This window comes from Equus quagga, chromosome 7 (genome assembly GCF_021613505.1).
Source record: "Equus quagga isolate Etosha38 chromosome 7, UCLA_HA_Equagga_1.0, whole genome shotgun sequence".
Taxonomy (NCBI): Eukaryota; Metazoa; Chordata; class Mammalia; order Perissodactyla; family Equidae; genus Equus; species Equus quagga.
In genome coordinates, this window is record NC_060273.1 from 28,710,977 (window position 1) to 28,725,589 (window position 14,613).

Below are 14,613 nucleotides of genomic sequence, written 5' to 3' on the forward strand. Positions count from 1 at the left end.
TCTCTTAAAAAATTGTACTTTAGTGTTGTATCTAAGAACTCTTTGCATAACCCAAGGTCAAATATGACACAAGTCCACCCACCCTTCACTAGCCTTCAGGGCCTTACAAGCCTATGAGCATCTTCCCAAAATCCAGACATGCAGCTTAGCCTTTTGAGCTCAGATGGGGTCAAAATGGTGGTGTCCCACCCCTTAGTCATCAATGATGCTTTCTCTCACCCAAGGTCACGGACAGCATCAGGAGCAGACAACCAATAAAGTTGAGTCAAGAAAGGTTTTTTGAGAAAATATCTGCTTTTCTCCTCTAAGACTGTATAGGGTCCAGCTGAGTGGGCTCCATCCTGCCCTGCACACATCCTTGAGAAGCCCTCACTCTACACAGTGTTGCTTCTCTTCTTATGGTTTCCTATTTGGGAAAAGCAGCATGAGTTTATAAAGACGAGAGTTACAGAAAGATATAATTCTCTCTGTGATGGCACTTGTATATATTAATATTAATAATCCTACCAATAATAAGAACAAGATCTAAAATACATTGTAATAATAATGATTATCTACAGAGCACCACATAGTGCTAGGTAATTTACATACTTCATCTCTCATAATTTCTTCTAATGCTTTTCATACTTTACTTTTATCTTGGATCCATTTGGAATTTATCATGGTATAGACATGCGGTATGGATCCAGCTTTTTTTTTCTCCAGAGGGCTACCCAGTTGTCCTAATCCAGTTTACAGACCAATCCATTTTTTCCCTACTGATGTGAAATTCTCCCTTTATCATTTATAAATCCTTTCATGTATTCGCATCTACTTCTGAACTTTCTATTCTGTTCATTGATCTGCCTGACTATCCATCTGCAAGCACCTTACTCTTTCTACTACCGAGGCTTTATAATATGTTTTAACATCTGCCTACTCTCCTTCATACACTCTTCTTTTTCAAAAGTTTTCTGTATGATTATTATCATTTAAATTTCCATTTGAATTTTAGCATTATCTGATCTAGCTCCAAACTGAGAATTTTTAAAAAATACTATAGATTTCCATACACCACCCCAGCCCTAACAAATAGGAATCTTCAAAGGAGCCCAGGAACCTGTGTTTTTAACAAGTGCCCCGGGCAGCAGCATGTGGGAACCATAGCTTGGGAAAGCTGAAGCTCAAAACAGCCAAGTGGCATTGCAACTAACCAGGTGATAGCCTGGCAGGTACACGTGGCGTCTGATCTCTGCAGGAACAACGGCTCTCTGGGAACTTGCCCAAGGCCTGGCAACTGGTGACACTCAATGCATTTATGCTTGAAAAATTAAGAAGCAAAAGAATGAACACAGAGAGAGAACTGACACTTCTCGTGGAAAGGGCCACTGGAAGGATTTGCTGGGAAACACCTGCCCATTCAGACACCACTACAGAGAGACCTGCCGAGCAGAGAGGAGGGGGAGAAGAGGTGCCTTCACAGAAGGAGCCAGCAGAGTCAGGAGAGGAGAAGCCAAGAGCGGGAGAATGAGGCAAGCAGGTGACACTCCAGCATAGAGCTAATTCTCACGCCAATGGTCTTGCATTTGCCCAGGTGATTGAAGCAGATGCCGCAGCTTCAGGTTTGGGTGGAGGGAGCGAAGGAAGAGTTAAAGGACCAGTGAGAAGTGACTAGTCCCTGCAAGGCCAAGTCAATGACAGCCAGGAGTGACCCCCAAAAGAAGAAAGCCCAGGGTCAGTCCTCCTGGGACAACATGGCTGCTGCTTGTGGGAAAGAGGCATCCATCTCAGCAGTTCAGAGTCAGGACTCTTGACACAGCTGGTCTTCGGAAGGATACTCAGAATAAAGGGGATATCTCTCTGTCTGTCTTTTTCTCTCTCTCTTCATATTTTTGCCTCTGTCCATAAAGAAAGTGAAATTGCTGCCCAACTGCTTATCCACACAAAAGAATGCAGTATTGGGGGAATGCATCAGCCGCCCACCGCACCCTTTATTAGCAGTTCCTCATTGAAGGGCCTCATCTTTTAAAAGCAGATTTTGCAGGGAAAAATGTCAACATGGACACCTAGGCAGGAGGAGCCAGAGCCAGGAGACACTTCAGGCAGCAGAAAAGGACGAGGGTGGACCACCTGGAGCATGTTATGTCTGAGATGTTGACCTTCAATTCACTCATCTCACAGGAATGTGTTGGCATCGCTTTGCATCCATTTTCACACCAGCTGAGCAGGCAGGCACTTGGCCAGAGTCACCAAAATTTGTGTATGTAAAAGATGTGCCAGAACAGTCCAGAAACCTCACTGAGCCTCTCTGACAAAGGCAAGCTTCTTGTGCCTCATAAAACCTTCACACCATGTAGATGGAATCAGCAGCAGCTGCATGTCTTCACCGGGCTGGGGAGCCAGGAAGCCAGAGGCACCATCTAGAGCAGGCAATGCTGTCTCCTGCTTAGGTAACTGTCTCCACACTTCTCATAGTCTTTGCCATTGAAGACATAGTACCCCCTTTAACTGTGTCTGTTGGCATCTTTCCACAAATCATGTCAGCACCCCATTGTGACAATGACACAGTGACAGAGGGCACCAGTGTCTCAGCTTGAGCCCTCTCACATGCAGCTCATTTACAGTCATAGGTTGCAGGTCATAGATTCCTCCCAGTTGGAGGCACCACCAATTCGTACTAGCAAGGCCTTGATCCATCGGGGCAGATAAGCTTGCAAGAGTAGAGACTGGGCCATGAAACACCTAATGGCCCAGAGGCTCCTGCAGTCTTAATCAATGCTTCTCAAAGTGTGGTCCCCAGAGAAGTAGTAGCATTAGTAACACCTGGGAACTTGTAAAACATGCAAATTCTCAGATCCCAACAGAACAACTGAGTCAGAAATTCTGGGGGTGGGTCTTAGCAATCAGAGTTTTAAAAGCTCTCCAGGTGATTCTGATGGACGCTCAAGTTCAAGAACCACTGGTCTGTATATCGTGGCAGAAGCCTGTCTGTATGTTTCCCTCAAGGCTTCAGAAAAAATCCTTATCCCAAAGGGCTGATTGTGATGAAGGCACAGGACAGTCCAACCAGATCTACCCTCAGCGGGCTGGGCAGGTCCCCACTGGTGAAGGCCACACTGCCTTGCACACAGCCTGCCCCTCTGCAGCCTAATGCAGAACCACACGGCCTGCCCCTGGTTGAAGAGTCATCAATATTCAAGATGGAGGGAGGAGCAGAGACCCTGGAGCGCTGGCAAGTCCATGAGAAGCTCTGTGAGGCCTCTCTGGAATTGACCTGCAGACAGAGAGCACTTGATTCTAGCACTAAGGTCAGATAAGCAAAATCACAAGTCACAACGGACCACCAACACTCTCCCTTGCTGGAGTCTGGACCTCCCACCTTCCTGACCAGCCAGCACATGGGCAGAGCTAGGCAGCATCCGGGCACCCACCAGCCTTCCACCTGTACTTTTACAGCTAGAGAAAGATCAGTGAAAAAGGTCGGAGGCTGCTTAGAGAGAGGAGAAATGTACAGCGTTTTGTGGTTTATCCGGAAACAATAAGAGCTCACCTTTAATGAGTGCTCACAGTGTCAACATTGAGCCTCCCTCATTCTCTCACGTCACCACTCCAGCTCAACAACCCTGTGGGGCATCAACCATCATTATCCCCATTGTACAGATACAGTAACTGAGGCATAGCAAAGTCAAAGGACTTCTCCAAAGTCACACAAGAAGAAAATGTTGAAATAAAAATTTGAACTGAAGTGTGTCTGACTGCAAAGCCTGAACTCTCCTGGGTCCCTTAAAAAAAGAGAATTTAGGGGTCGGCCCGTGGCCGAGTGGTTAAGTTCACGTGCTCCGCTTCAGCAGCCCAGGGTTTCACTGGTTCGGATCCTGGGCACAGACACAGCACCGCTCATCATGCCATGCTGAGGCAGCGTCCCACACGCCACAACCAGAAGGACCCACAGCTAGAATATACAACTATGTACTGGGGGGCTCTGGGGAGAAGAAGAAAAAACAAAGATTGGCAACAGATGTTAGCTCAGGTGCCAATCTTTAAAGAAAAAAGAATTTAAATGTGTGTGTGTGTGTTTACACATGGGGAGGGGTTTATAGATTGCATTCCCTCTTGGTTGCTTCCTCATAACCTTGTGGCAAACACTCCCCAAAGAAGCAGTAAGTGAGACGCTGCTGCCTCTGACCAGGAGCACTAATGGTCAGACCAGGTAGACCAGGCGACTAGTGCAGGGCCATGGGCGAGCAGGGTCTGGGCTTCTGCGGGTGAGCCAGATAAGGAGCTCTCACAAAGTGTGTGCAGCACAAGGACAAGCCCTAGCGAAGGAGGACACCCACTTCCTTTATTAAGCCATTAAAGTATAATTACATCCAGCATGTAACTACAGAAGAAAGTGCTGTCCCTCCATGTGATTCTAGCTCTTGACAGTGATGAAATTTTCAACCTGTGCGCAATTATTTAAATATTCAGGACTTCACATGCATGACTGGATCAGCGCCGTAATCAGAATCACCGGAACGTGGCATCTCAGAACGCAGCAGACCTTAGAGGCCTGTAAGTCAATACCCTGATTTTTATAGATGAGGAAATGGAGACCCTGAGAGGTTCTGTTATTTTCCTAAGGTGTCTGGGAGAGCAACCCAACCCCCCTGATTCCTGGTCCTGTATCATTTTAGAGAACGGAGCTGGGAGAGCTGGAACCTTGCTGCTGGGTCACTATTTGATCTGACGCAATCCTCTTACAACTGAATGCAAACACAGGCTTGCCAAATAGATGTCCAAATGACGGGTTACACAGCTATGATTCTCTTCTCAAGGATGTATAAAATACCCCAAAGATGGACTCATATAACCGTGGAACCACAGCACACTTAATTTTTACAAAACGCATATTGATGGAACCAATAATGCTTAAGTTTTACAAAATCTTAGCTATCTGGAGTATGTAGCAAAATATAAACAGTTTATATGTCTTTTCATTTCACAAAAGCCTATGTCTTCATATCTTTATAAATTGTTCCTTCCCATTTCTCTATATTTCTGTTCTTGCAACTTCTTGTTTATGTGTATTAGACAGAATGCTGGTTGAAATTCAACAGATATAACCATGGCAGAGAAGAGGAGGAAAAAGAAAGCTGATCATTTCTCAATGTTTCTTAGCTTATATACTCACAAAATTTTCACTGGCGGGATTGTATGTATGTTCAAAAATAGACACGTGGACTTAATTAAGTTAATCGAGACAAGAATGCTGATTTATTTCAGTAGATGTGCACCAACTCGGCCTTAAAAGATGGCACAAAGATTTTTTAATATAATACACTGCATTGTTCAGCGTGTGGTCAAATGGTCATACTCATAAATTGCTAATGGATTTATATAATGTTGTTGGCATACCCACAACAACATACTATTACTGAAGTGACATTAATCAAAGAAGACCTGTTGTAAGATGTCTCCAAAGAAGGTTATGGCCAGGTCTCAAAGAAGGTTATGGACTTGTGGGAGGGCAAAAGTCAAAATGGAGGGAGGCAGAGGCCAAAGAGAGATTGCTCGAGTCCTTGGCTCATGGTCCCCTTCCTCCATCTTCAAAGTCAGCAGGGTAGCAGCTTCAAATCTCTCTCTTATTCTGACCTTCTGCCCCCCTCTTCCATCTTTTAAGGATCCTTATGATTACACTGAACCCACCTGTATAATTCAAAATAATCTCCCCATCTCACAATTCTTAACTGAATCACACCTGCAAAGTCCCTTGATATGTAAGGTAACATTCACAGATTTAGGGCCTTAGGACATGGACTTCTTTGGGGGCCATTATTCTGCCTACCACAGTTCTTAGTCTACCAGACCTCTATTTCCTCATCTGTAACATGGATTTAGCAATATGGTATCTACTTCATAGGATCATTGTGAGGATTAAAGAACTTAATTCTCAAGTGCTTAGGACAGTGCCTAGCACCTGGCAAAAACTCAGAATTGTGGCTATTTCTATCTGCCCATCTGAGCAGGTTGGTAGGATTTCTTCCTTCACCCCTGGATTCCTTAGGATAGGGGCTTTCAAATTTTCTTGACCATTACCCACAATAAAAAATACGCTTTATATCATGACCCTGTACACACAAAGATTTATACATTTACATAGTTAAAATAAATGTGTCACAAATGAAACCACCCCACGATGTGTTATGGATTCTGATATATTCCTTCTTATCCTGTTTCATTTTTCATGCAATGAAATATGCTGGTAGAGGCCTAGTTAAGACTGCAACCCTGGCATCCAAATTCAGCATCTTTTCTTTTCTCCACCTGGTACAACCAACAACCAGCAGAAACTGTAGCCTGCAGAGACCTTGCTGTTTCTGCAGGTCATCCTGCTATACTGAGGTAAGTTTGATCAACGAACAGAAGGAGAGAACTAGAAAATAAAGGTCATAACTACCATTGCAGACTTCCACCTTCGTCTGTCAGCGTTCAGAATCTTACGCTCTTTGAAGTGCTTTAAGGCATCTGACAAGCTTTAATTTGTCAATCTTCTCGTATTAACGTCGGAGAGCACCTAATTGCCTGTTCTCCTTATTCACACCACGTGAATGTGGTAAGCTGCCGCTGGCACTTCACCTCAACAAGGTTTCTGTGACAGCTTCCCCTGTCCACGCACAACCAAATCTAGAGAGGCTGTCATTCCATTTGACAAACTGACAAGACAGTGCTGTCAATCTCGCAGATGGGCAAGGGACCACAGTGACTGACAAAATCTAAGGGTTGTTCAAATCCAATCATTACTGTGTTCAGCAGCTGACAGCTGATGAAGCGCTCCTCTGATGGTTCAAAGCCTACACATTTTTCACCTCAACTGGCCTAAGAAATAAGCAAAGGTGACTGACACGCATGTGTATTTCACTTGGGATATGACAGGCCCTGCTGAGCCTTTGGAAGCGTCTTCCTGCTGCCACCAATGAAGTGGCCAGCATGGTCACCCCTCTACCTCGCCTCTGACTTCCAGGTCACTTGAGGAAATCGTGAGCTTCCCTGATTCACAGGTGCCTGGGATGTTACAACTGAGGGGCCCTTAGTCACCCAAGCCAATGCCACAAAGGGGAAGTAACAACTGAAAACACTCAAGAGTAGAGACCTGAGGGGGGACAGATATGTATATGATAATAATCATGAGCCTGGGTCTCACCTGCAATTACATTATGTCAACATGCATACAACATATTACTACAGTCAGTTGTTTCCAATCCCAGCTGTACACTAGAATCCTCTAGGAGCTTTAAGAATTATCTATGCCTGGGCCAACCCCAGAGATTCTGATTCTCTTGGTCCGGGGCAGAGTCTGGCATTCAATATTTTTTAATAGCTCCCAGGGAATCCAGTTTCACAGCCAGGTTAAGAAGGCCCTGGAGCCTGACTGCCTGGGTTCAAATCCAGGCACTACCACTTACTAGCTGTGTAACCTTAGGACAGATACTTAATTTTTTGTGGTTTCAGCTTCCTTATCTGTAAAAACGGGAGCGTTTTGGGGGAAAAGTTGCATATAATGTGACCCCTTTGGGGAATCCATATCACCTTTACTCTATATAGTGGGCACAGTTTTGTCTCCTCAGTCCCGTTGACTCCTCTGGAAAGTTCTCCCCCCCATTTCTCCCTTCATGTGGTCACTCAGAAAGCGGCCATTTTGTTGAATGTGACCAGCTATACTCTTGTCTGCAGCTGATTGGTCAGAGTAAGCACCTGACCTAAGCTTGGCCAATCACAGTCCATTCCCCAGATTCCACCTACTAGCCACATTTGATTGGTCCTGGGATAGTAATTGATTCAAGTTACGCCAATGTTATTCCCTGGGAATTTGAGAAAGAAACCTAGATGTCAGTGTTTTCCTAGTATTTGAAGCTGTAAGATATAAAGCTCTAAAGCCTACAATCATTAGATTTTCCACCAGGATGACTAGAGAGGAGAGGAGGCTAAGATGTGAGGGCAGGAGGGGGAAGAAGGAAACAGATGCCAGTAAGGAGCAGGGCTTTGAGACAGAGTCTGGGGAGCTTTGGAGTCCAGGTCCAAGTACTGCGGAAGGCTGCTGTATTGTCCCGAGTGTTGGGAGGTACCCCAGGGCCCTGAAATGAGTTTCCCTTTCACAAGTGTGGTTTCTCTACTTCGACCAAAAGAGTTCAGAACAACTTACTGGGGTAAAGAAGCCCACTCAACTTTGATGAATCCAACATTTCCAAACATATTTGACCACTGAACCCTTTTTCATATTAGCTAGTTAACTAGTTAATTCAATTATCTCTTCTCTCATCCTCCCTTAGAATTTCTATCCCCTTGGGAAAAGCTGTCACACAGAGAAGACTCCCCAAAATGCAACATGGCCAAAAATGAAATGTGTCTCTGAAAGTTTATATCATGAATATGAACTGGGAACAACAGACCCTTCGATTGTTTTCATTGGTTACTTGTAGCAGAAGAAGAAGTGTGGACCATTTCAATTATGTGGAAATACAGTCACTTTCTCTCACTTAAGGGAGCAGACAATGGGAGCCAGAAAGAAACCTGTTAGTAGTGAAGAACCACACTAGGTAAACGCTTGCATTCCCCAGAAATGTGGCTATGGGCTGTGCACATCAATTTGCTCCCAGCCTGAGATCCAAAAAAGGGAATTCTAGCAGGATGCAAGTAGCCTGTGAAGGGGATGAAAGAGAGCGTATACATCCTGTCAGCTAGCAAACACCGACCTGGAAAAAAAGCTCTCTTTGGTCAAAGACAGGGGAAAAAATTGGGCCTATGAAAAGACTGTATAATGCACACATGAAAACCTTGCAGAGGAAAAGTTTTTCTGGGAAATCAGTTGATTATAAGAGACAGAAAAAATGTTTAGAATGCATCTATTTTTTAAAATTAAGAAACTTCATAAAGCAAGTGTTGAATGATGAAATGAAAAATCAGAAATGCAGGCTCAGATGAAGAAGAAGCTGGCAGAGATAAGAGGGTTACAAGGAAGCCAAAAACAGCAACAACTAAAATCCACATTGGAGGCACTAAAAAGCAAAAATCAACAATAGGAAAAAATAGATTGGTGGTAGAAATGATTAGGTAAACTTGGTAGGATTGAGGGGGTGAGAGGAGGCACAAAGAGATGAATATAACAAGAGAGAAGAGAATACACATGTAGGCTAGAAATCCAATATCAAATCTCTTGATTAGCAATATTCCTAAAAGAGAAACAGAATAAGTGGAGGAAAAGCAAAAATCAATGATTTAGTAGGAGAAAGTTTTCCTGTGCTTGAAAAAGTCTGAGCGTGTGAATCAAAAGGACCCACTGTTTTAAGCAAAGTTATGAAAGGAGACGAAGTAGACATATTTTAGTGACATTTTTCACTATCAAGGTTGGAGGAAAAATGCCACTAAACTAAACAAAAGATAAAATATAATGACAGGTCACTGACAAAGGAACCAAAATTCAGCTGACCCCAGATTCTACCAACACAAACAGAAAAAAACAAAGCAATGTCTGTAGAGTGTCCAGGGGGCATTCTGGGAGCCAGGAATTCCTTGCCTAGACCAGGGCTGTTTATGCGCCAAGGCAAAAGAAAGATAGTCTGACACAGGTGACGCCACAGGAAGTTCTGTTGCTGAGACATTTCTCCTGAAAACTTAACCAACCTTACGACCCCTAAACCTACCAGATGAATGGAAAGTGAGAACTCAAGATCTGAACAGTTATAAAATGAAGCATTGCCACAGTTAAGCAGAGACTGTCTAAATGATTGACGTGAATATGGTAATTGAGTGAATGTCCAGGGCTACAGGGATTCCTGAAACACGGGTTATATGTTGTAATGTCAACGTGAATAAGCACCTGTTTTACAATGTACCCCAGATGACACAGTCATGGCCTAGAAAGTTGAGCAGGGGGAGCTCAAACACATCATGAATTCCCCATTTCAAAGAGAAGAGTCAAAAGTTCTTATATTGTTCCTGCATTCAATAATTATAGGAATAGCTGATCCAGTTATTTCACTACTGGGTATTTATCCAAAGAACATGAAAACATAAATGCATAAAGATATATGCACCCCTATGTTCATTGCAGCATTATTCACAACAGCCGAGACTTGGAAACAAGCTAAGCACCCACCGAGGGATGAATGGATTAAGAAGATGTGGTATATATACACAACGGAATACTACTCAGCCATAAAAAAGATGGAATTTTGCCATTTGTGACAACTTGGATGGACCTTGAGGGTATTATGCTAAGTGAAATAAGTCAGAGGGAGAAAATACCGTTTGATCTCACTCAGAAGTAGAAGATAAAAACAACAAAAAACACGTAGAGACAGAGATTAGATTGGTGGTTACCAGAGGGGACATGGGGAGGGAAAAGGGTGAAAGGGTGACAGGGTACATGTGTGTGTTGATGGATGGTAATTAGTCTTTGGGTTGTGAATATTATATAATCTACACAGAAATTGAAATGTAATGATGTACACCTGAAATTTATATAATGTTATAAACCAATGTTACCTCAATAAAAATATATATATAAAATAATAATTGTAGGAAATGTACAAGCAAAGATGTTTTTGAAAAGTGTGAAATTAACCACTTACTAAAATTAAATATGGGCTGCATACCATCAGCCTCACAAGAGAAAATAAAAGCAAATAAAATGTGGTCCATAAGACAAAATAATGGAATGTCAATGACTGCATGTGCGAAATAATATGATAATAGTAAAACCAAACATATTAGTTCTGATAATAAGCAAAATGCATTCAATTCTCCAATGAAAAATGTGCAAATGCAGTTTAGTTAGCATTGTGCAGAGGTCCCCAAGTACTTAAGAACATATGCATCAATGAACTTCCAACATACCCTTTATTTCCATACTATATTATAGTCCAGAATATATATTTCTAAATTGCATCAATTTTTGTAATTCTCTGTTTATTTTTGATTCCTATATATCAAAGATACATACGTGTATATAAAATATATATGATGGGTATCTTTTAAAGTAAAAGATCATTCGAACTCCCAGGTAACCAGATAAAAAAGTACACATTGCCAGTGTTTATTGATAAACATTTCATAAATATTTAGATCTCAAAAATAAAGCAGGAGCAGCTTGAATGCAATGTACATACATGAAATTTATTTTAAATACCCTGTATTTCCTAGTCAACCCGTCTTTGTGGCTGCTGAGCTTTTTGCTAATCTCCAGCTCTCCAGCTCCTTCTCCTAGTGCCTAACAGCTTGAAGATAGGTGATTTCACATTCCAGGTTTTCAACATGATGTCACTCTAGGTTATCAGGATCCCTAGGGCTCTTCTTCCTGAAGTCAGGAAATTGGAAAGAATATTCTAATTTAGTGATTCTACCCATTCACGCCTCAGGGTAAAATAATCAAGTAACTTAGTGTCAATAGGGAGACACAGCAAGACCTCTTTTCCTCCAAATTTCACTTGTGTTAATAGCACCCACCTAAGTTGTCCTTTGCTGGGCTATCAGCTGCCAGTCTCCAAGAGTACAAACCCAGCAGACAGCCCTTCAACTACATGTTAATCCGTCTGTACAAATCTGTTACAGTCAGCACTTCCACAAAAAGAAAATCTATACCTTGTTTCCATTGAACTTCCTAAGAAAAATAAAGATTCATAAATATTTCAGTTTGGAGGTTGGAAAAAATGAAAGAATTAAGAGGACAAATGGTTGCTATCCTTGGAATGCTGTGCCGTCAGTGGGACTCCTGGCATCAGAAAGTGAGAAAATGCAGACAAAACACCAGGCGGTGTGCAAACACACTTGTCAAGTTCACAGAGCCAGAAACAGCTATTCCTGCAGTTTAAGCTGCCTCGAGTGGATTAGATACTAGCAGAAACGTGGAGATTTTGTTGAGTTTACAATTTTCATTGTTAAATTTGAAAAAAGGAGAAACATCAGGAAAATAAAATGGAGAGAGAAAACTGGAATGTCAGAGCTGGAAAGTTGCTGAGAGATTTAGGCCAACTCCTCTTTTGACAGTTGAGGAGGCTGAAACCCAAATAAGTAACTTGACTTACTCTCAGTCCCTAAGGAAAAGAAAACTCACAAGGATACGATTAATAACAGACAGTAGGAAAGGGAACTGGGGAAATTGACCAAAGTCCAGTTTCAAGGGTTGTCTCTCCCAACCGCAGTGTGGACTACAGTGGTCAACAGTGAAATAGGCAGAGGGGCCAAGGGTCATTCCAAAACACTTCTCTTCCCATAATCTGCCAATCACATAGTTTTTTACCCTCTTTTGACTTTAGATCCAGTTACTATTGGTATGTAACAACCTGACCCAAAATGTAGAGGCTTAAAACACCAACATCTTTTACTTTGCTGGTGGATTGCAATTTGGGAAGGACCCTCTAGGGACAATTCATCTCTTCTCCCTGACATCTGGGGCACAGCTGGTAGGCTTCCACCACTGGGGGCTCTGAAGGCACGCTCACTCACTTGTTGGTGGTTGATGCTGGCTGTTGGCTGGGACCTCAGCAGGAACTGTTGGCTGGAGCACCAACACATGGTCTCTCCTGTGGGTTAGGCTTCCTTGCTGCATGGTGGCTAGGCTCCGAGAATGAAAGTCCCAACAGGACCAGGTGGGAACTCTTGCTTTTTATGACCTAGCATCAGAAGTCACGTAGTGCCACTTCTTTCATAGTCTCAGGTGACCCAGTGGAATCAGTGGAGAGGATATAGACCTCACCTCTCAGTGAGAGGAGTGTTGATGTTACACTGTTACATCGTCACAGGAACACACGGAAGGGGAGATCTTCCTCATGCCATCTTGGTAAATATATTCTGCCACAACTTGAGACAGGGATCTTTGACTGAGGGTTGGGTGGGGAGAGAAACCTGCACTTTTTTAGGGTACCTTGGGGTTGCAGGGGCCAAGGCAAGGGGCAGGGGCGTGGGGAGTGTTGAAAGAGCAGAATTAAATGTTATAATTCATATTTGGAAAACACAGAAATGTTTCCACAACACAGACTTCAGAAAATAAAGCAGAACAAGGTCTTCTTGAGTGGCAGGAATGTACAGACAACACTATGGCTCCCAGGGAGCTACATCAGAATGGAAGATCTGAGACTTTTATGTTTAAAAAAAGCAGAGAACATGAGTTTAAAAAGTTTGAAATTTACCTGCTGAAGACCTTGTCTTGCAGTAAAGGTTGACACTCCCATGAAGGCAAGTACATTTAGCTTGACCAGTTATATATACTCTTTAGAAAAAATGAGTTAGGCACATCTTTTTATAAAATGACATTTAAGTGAGGGGGACAAAATATGCTAGGACCCTGAAGCTTGGGCAGGAGTGACACTGCTGAAGAGAGAAATTGGAATGATAGCAAAAAATAGAAGTCACTCATCATTTTTCCCAGGGCCAGCTCGGCCTTTAAGCGTCCCTGGTCAGTTGGGCCTGTGCTGCTACTTCTTGCACTATCACCTATTCCTTCCAATGTTCTGAGAACATTCAGAACATTCTGAGAATGTTCACAGAGCCAGAGACCAGAAACGCTGGAGGGGCCTTTATGGATGACACACATGCCACTATGCCCTCTTCAGGGCCACAGCAAACATTATTAATTGATCAGTGCACTCTTCCTGCTGATTCCAGACAACCTCAGGATCCTTCTCAACAGTCGCCCTGGCTGCCAGCATTGAGTGTATCTGATCTAATGCAGCAGTTCTCAAACTTTGGCTTCAGGACTCCTTTGCCTTCTTAAAAATTATTAAGGATCCAGTGGTAGGCAGAACAATGGTGGAGCCATCAGCCCAGAAGCCAGAGCCACAAACCACGGAGGATTATTCCCAAGCCTTGACACCTAATGGGGTTTGCCCAACTGGATTTCAAAATTGCTTAGGAAGAGTGATTCCTTTTTTTCCTTCCCTTTTCTCCCTTTGGAACCAGAATGTCTCTAACTGTTATCCTAGGCTGCCCCACAATCACATTTTGGAAGCAGATAACTTATTTCCTACTTTCCCATGTCCACAGATAGAAAGGAATTGGGCTCCAGGATGTAACATAACCAGAGTCTCACCTATTCCTGATTTAGATGATATTTGGGACTTTGGAGCTGATGAGATTTTTAGACTTTGAATTGATGCTGTAACAGGTTGAGACTTTGGGAACCTTCGGATGAGGTGAATGTATTTTGCATGTAGGACAGAAGTGAATCTTTGGGGGTCAGAGGGTAGACTGTGGTAGGCAGAATAATGGCCCCTCAAAGATATCCACATCCTTAACCCCCATTTCTGTGAATATGCTACTTTACACGGCAAAGAGAATTTGCCAATGTGATTACAGATAAGGACCTTGAAATGAGAGATCACTCTGGATTATCTGGGTGGGTCCCATCTAATCACATGAATCCTTACAAGGGGAGAACTTTCCCCAGCTGGGGCCAGAGAGGGAGACGTGACTATGGAAGAATGGTCAGAGAGATGCAACACTGCTGGCTTTGGAGGAAGGGTGCCGTGAACCAAGAATGCAGGCAGCCTCTAGAAAATAGAAAAGGCAAGGAAACAGATTCTGCCCTGCAGCCTCCAGGAAGGAACTGAGCCCTGCCCATAGCTTGATTTTAGCCCAGGTCAGATTCCTAACCTACAG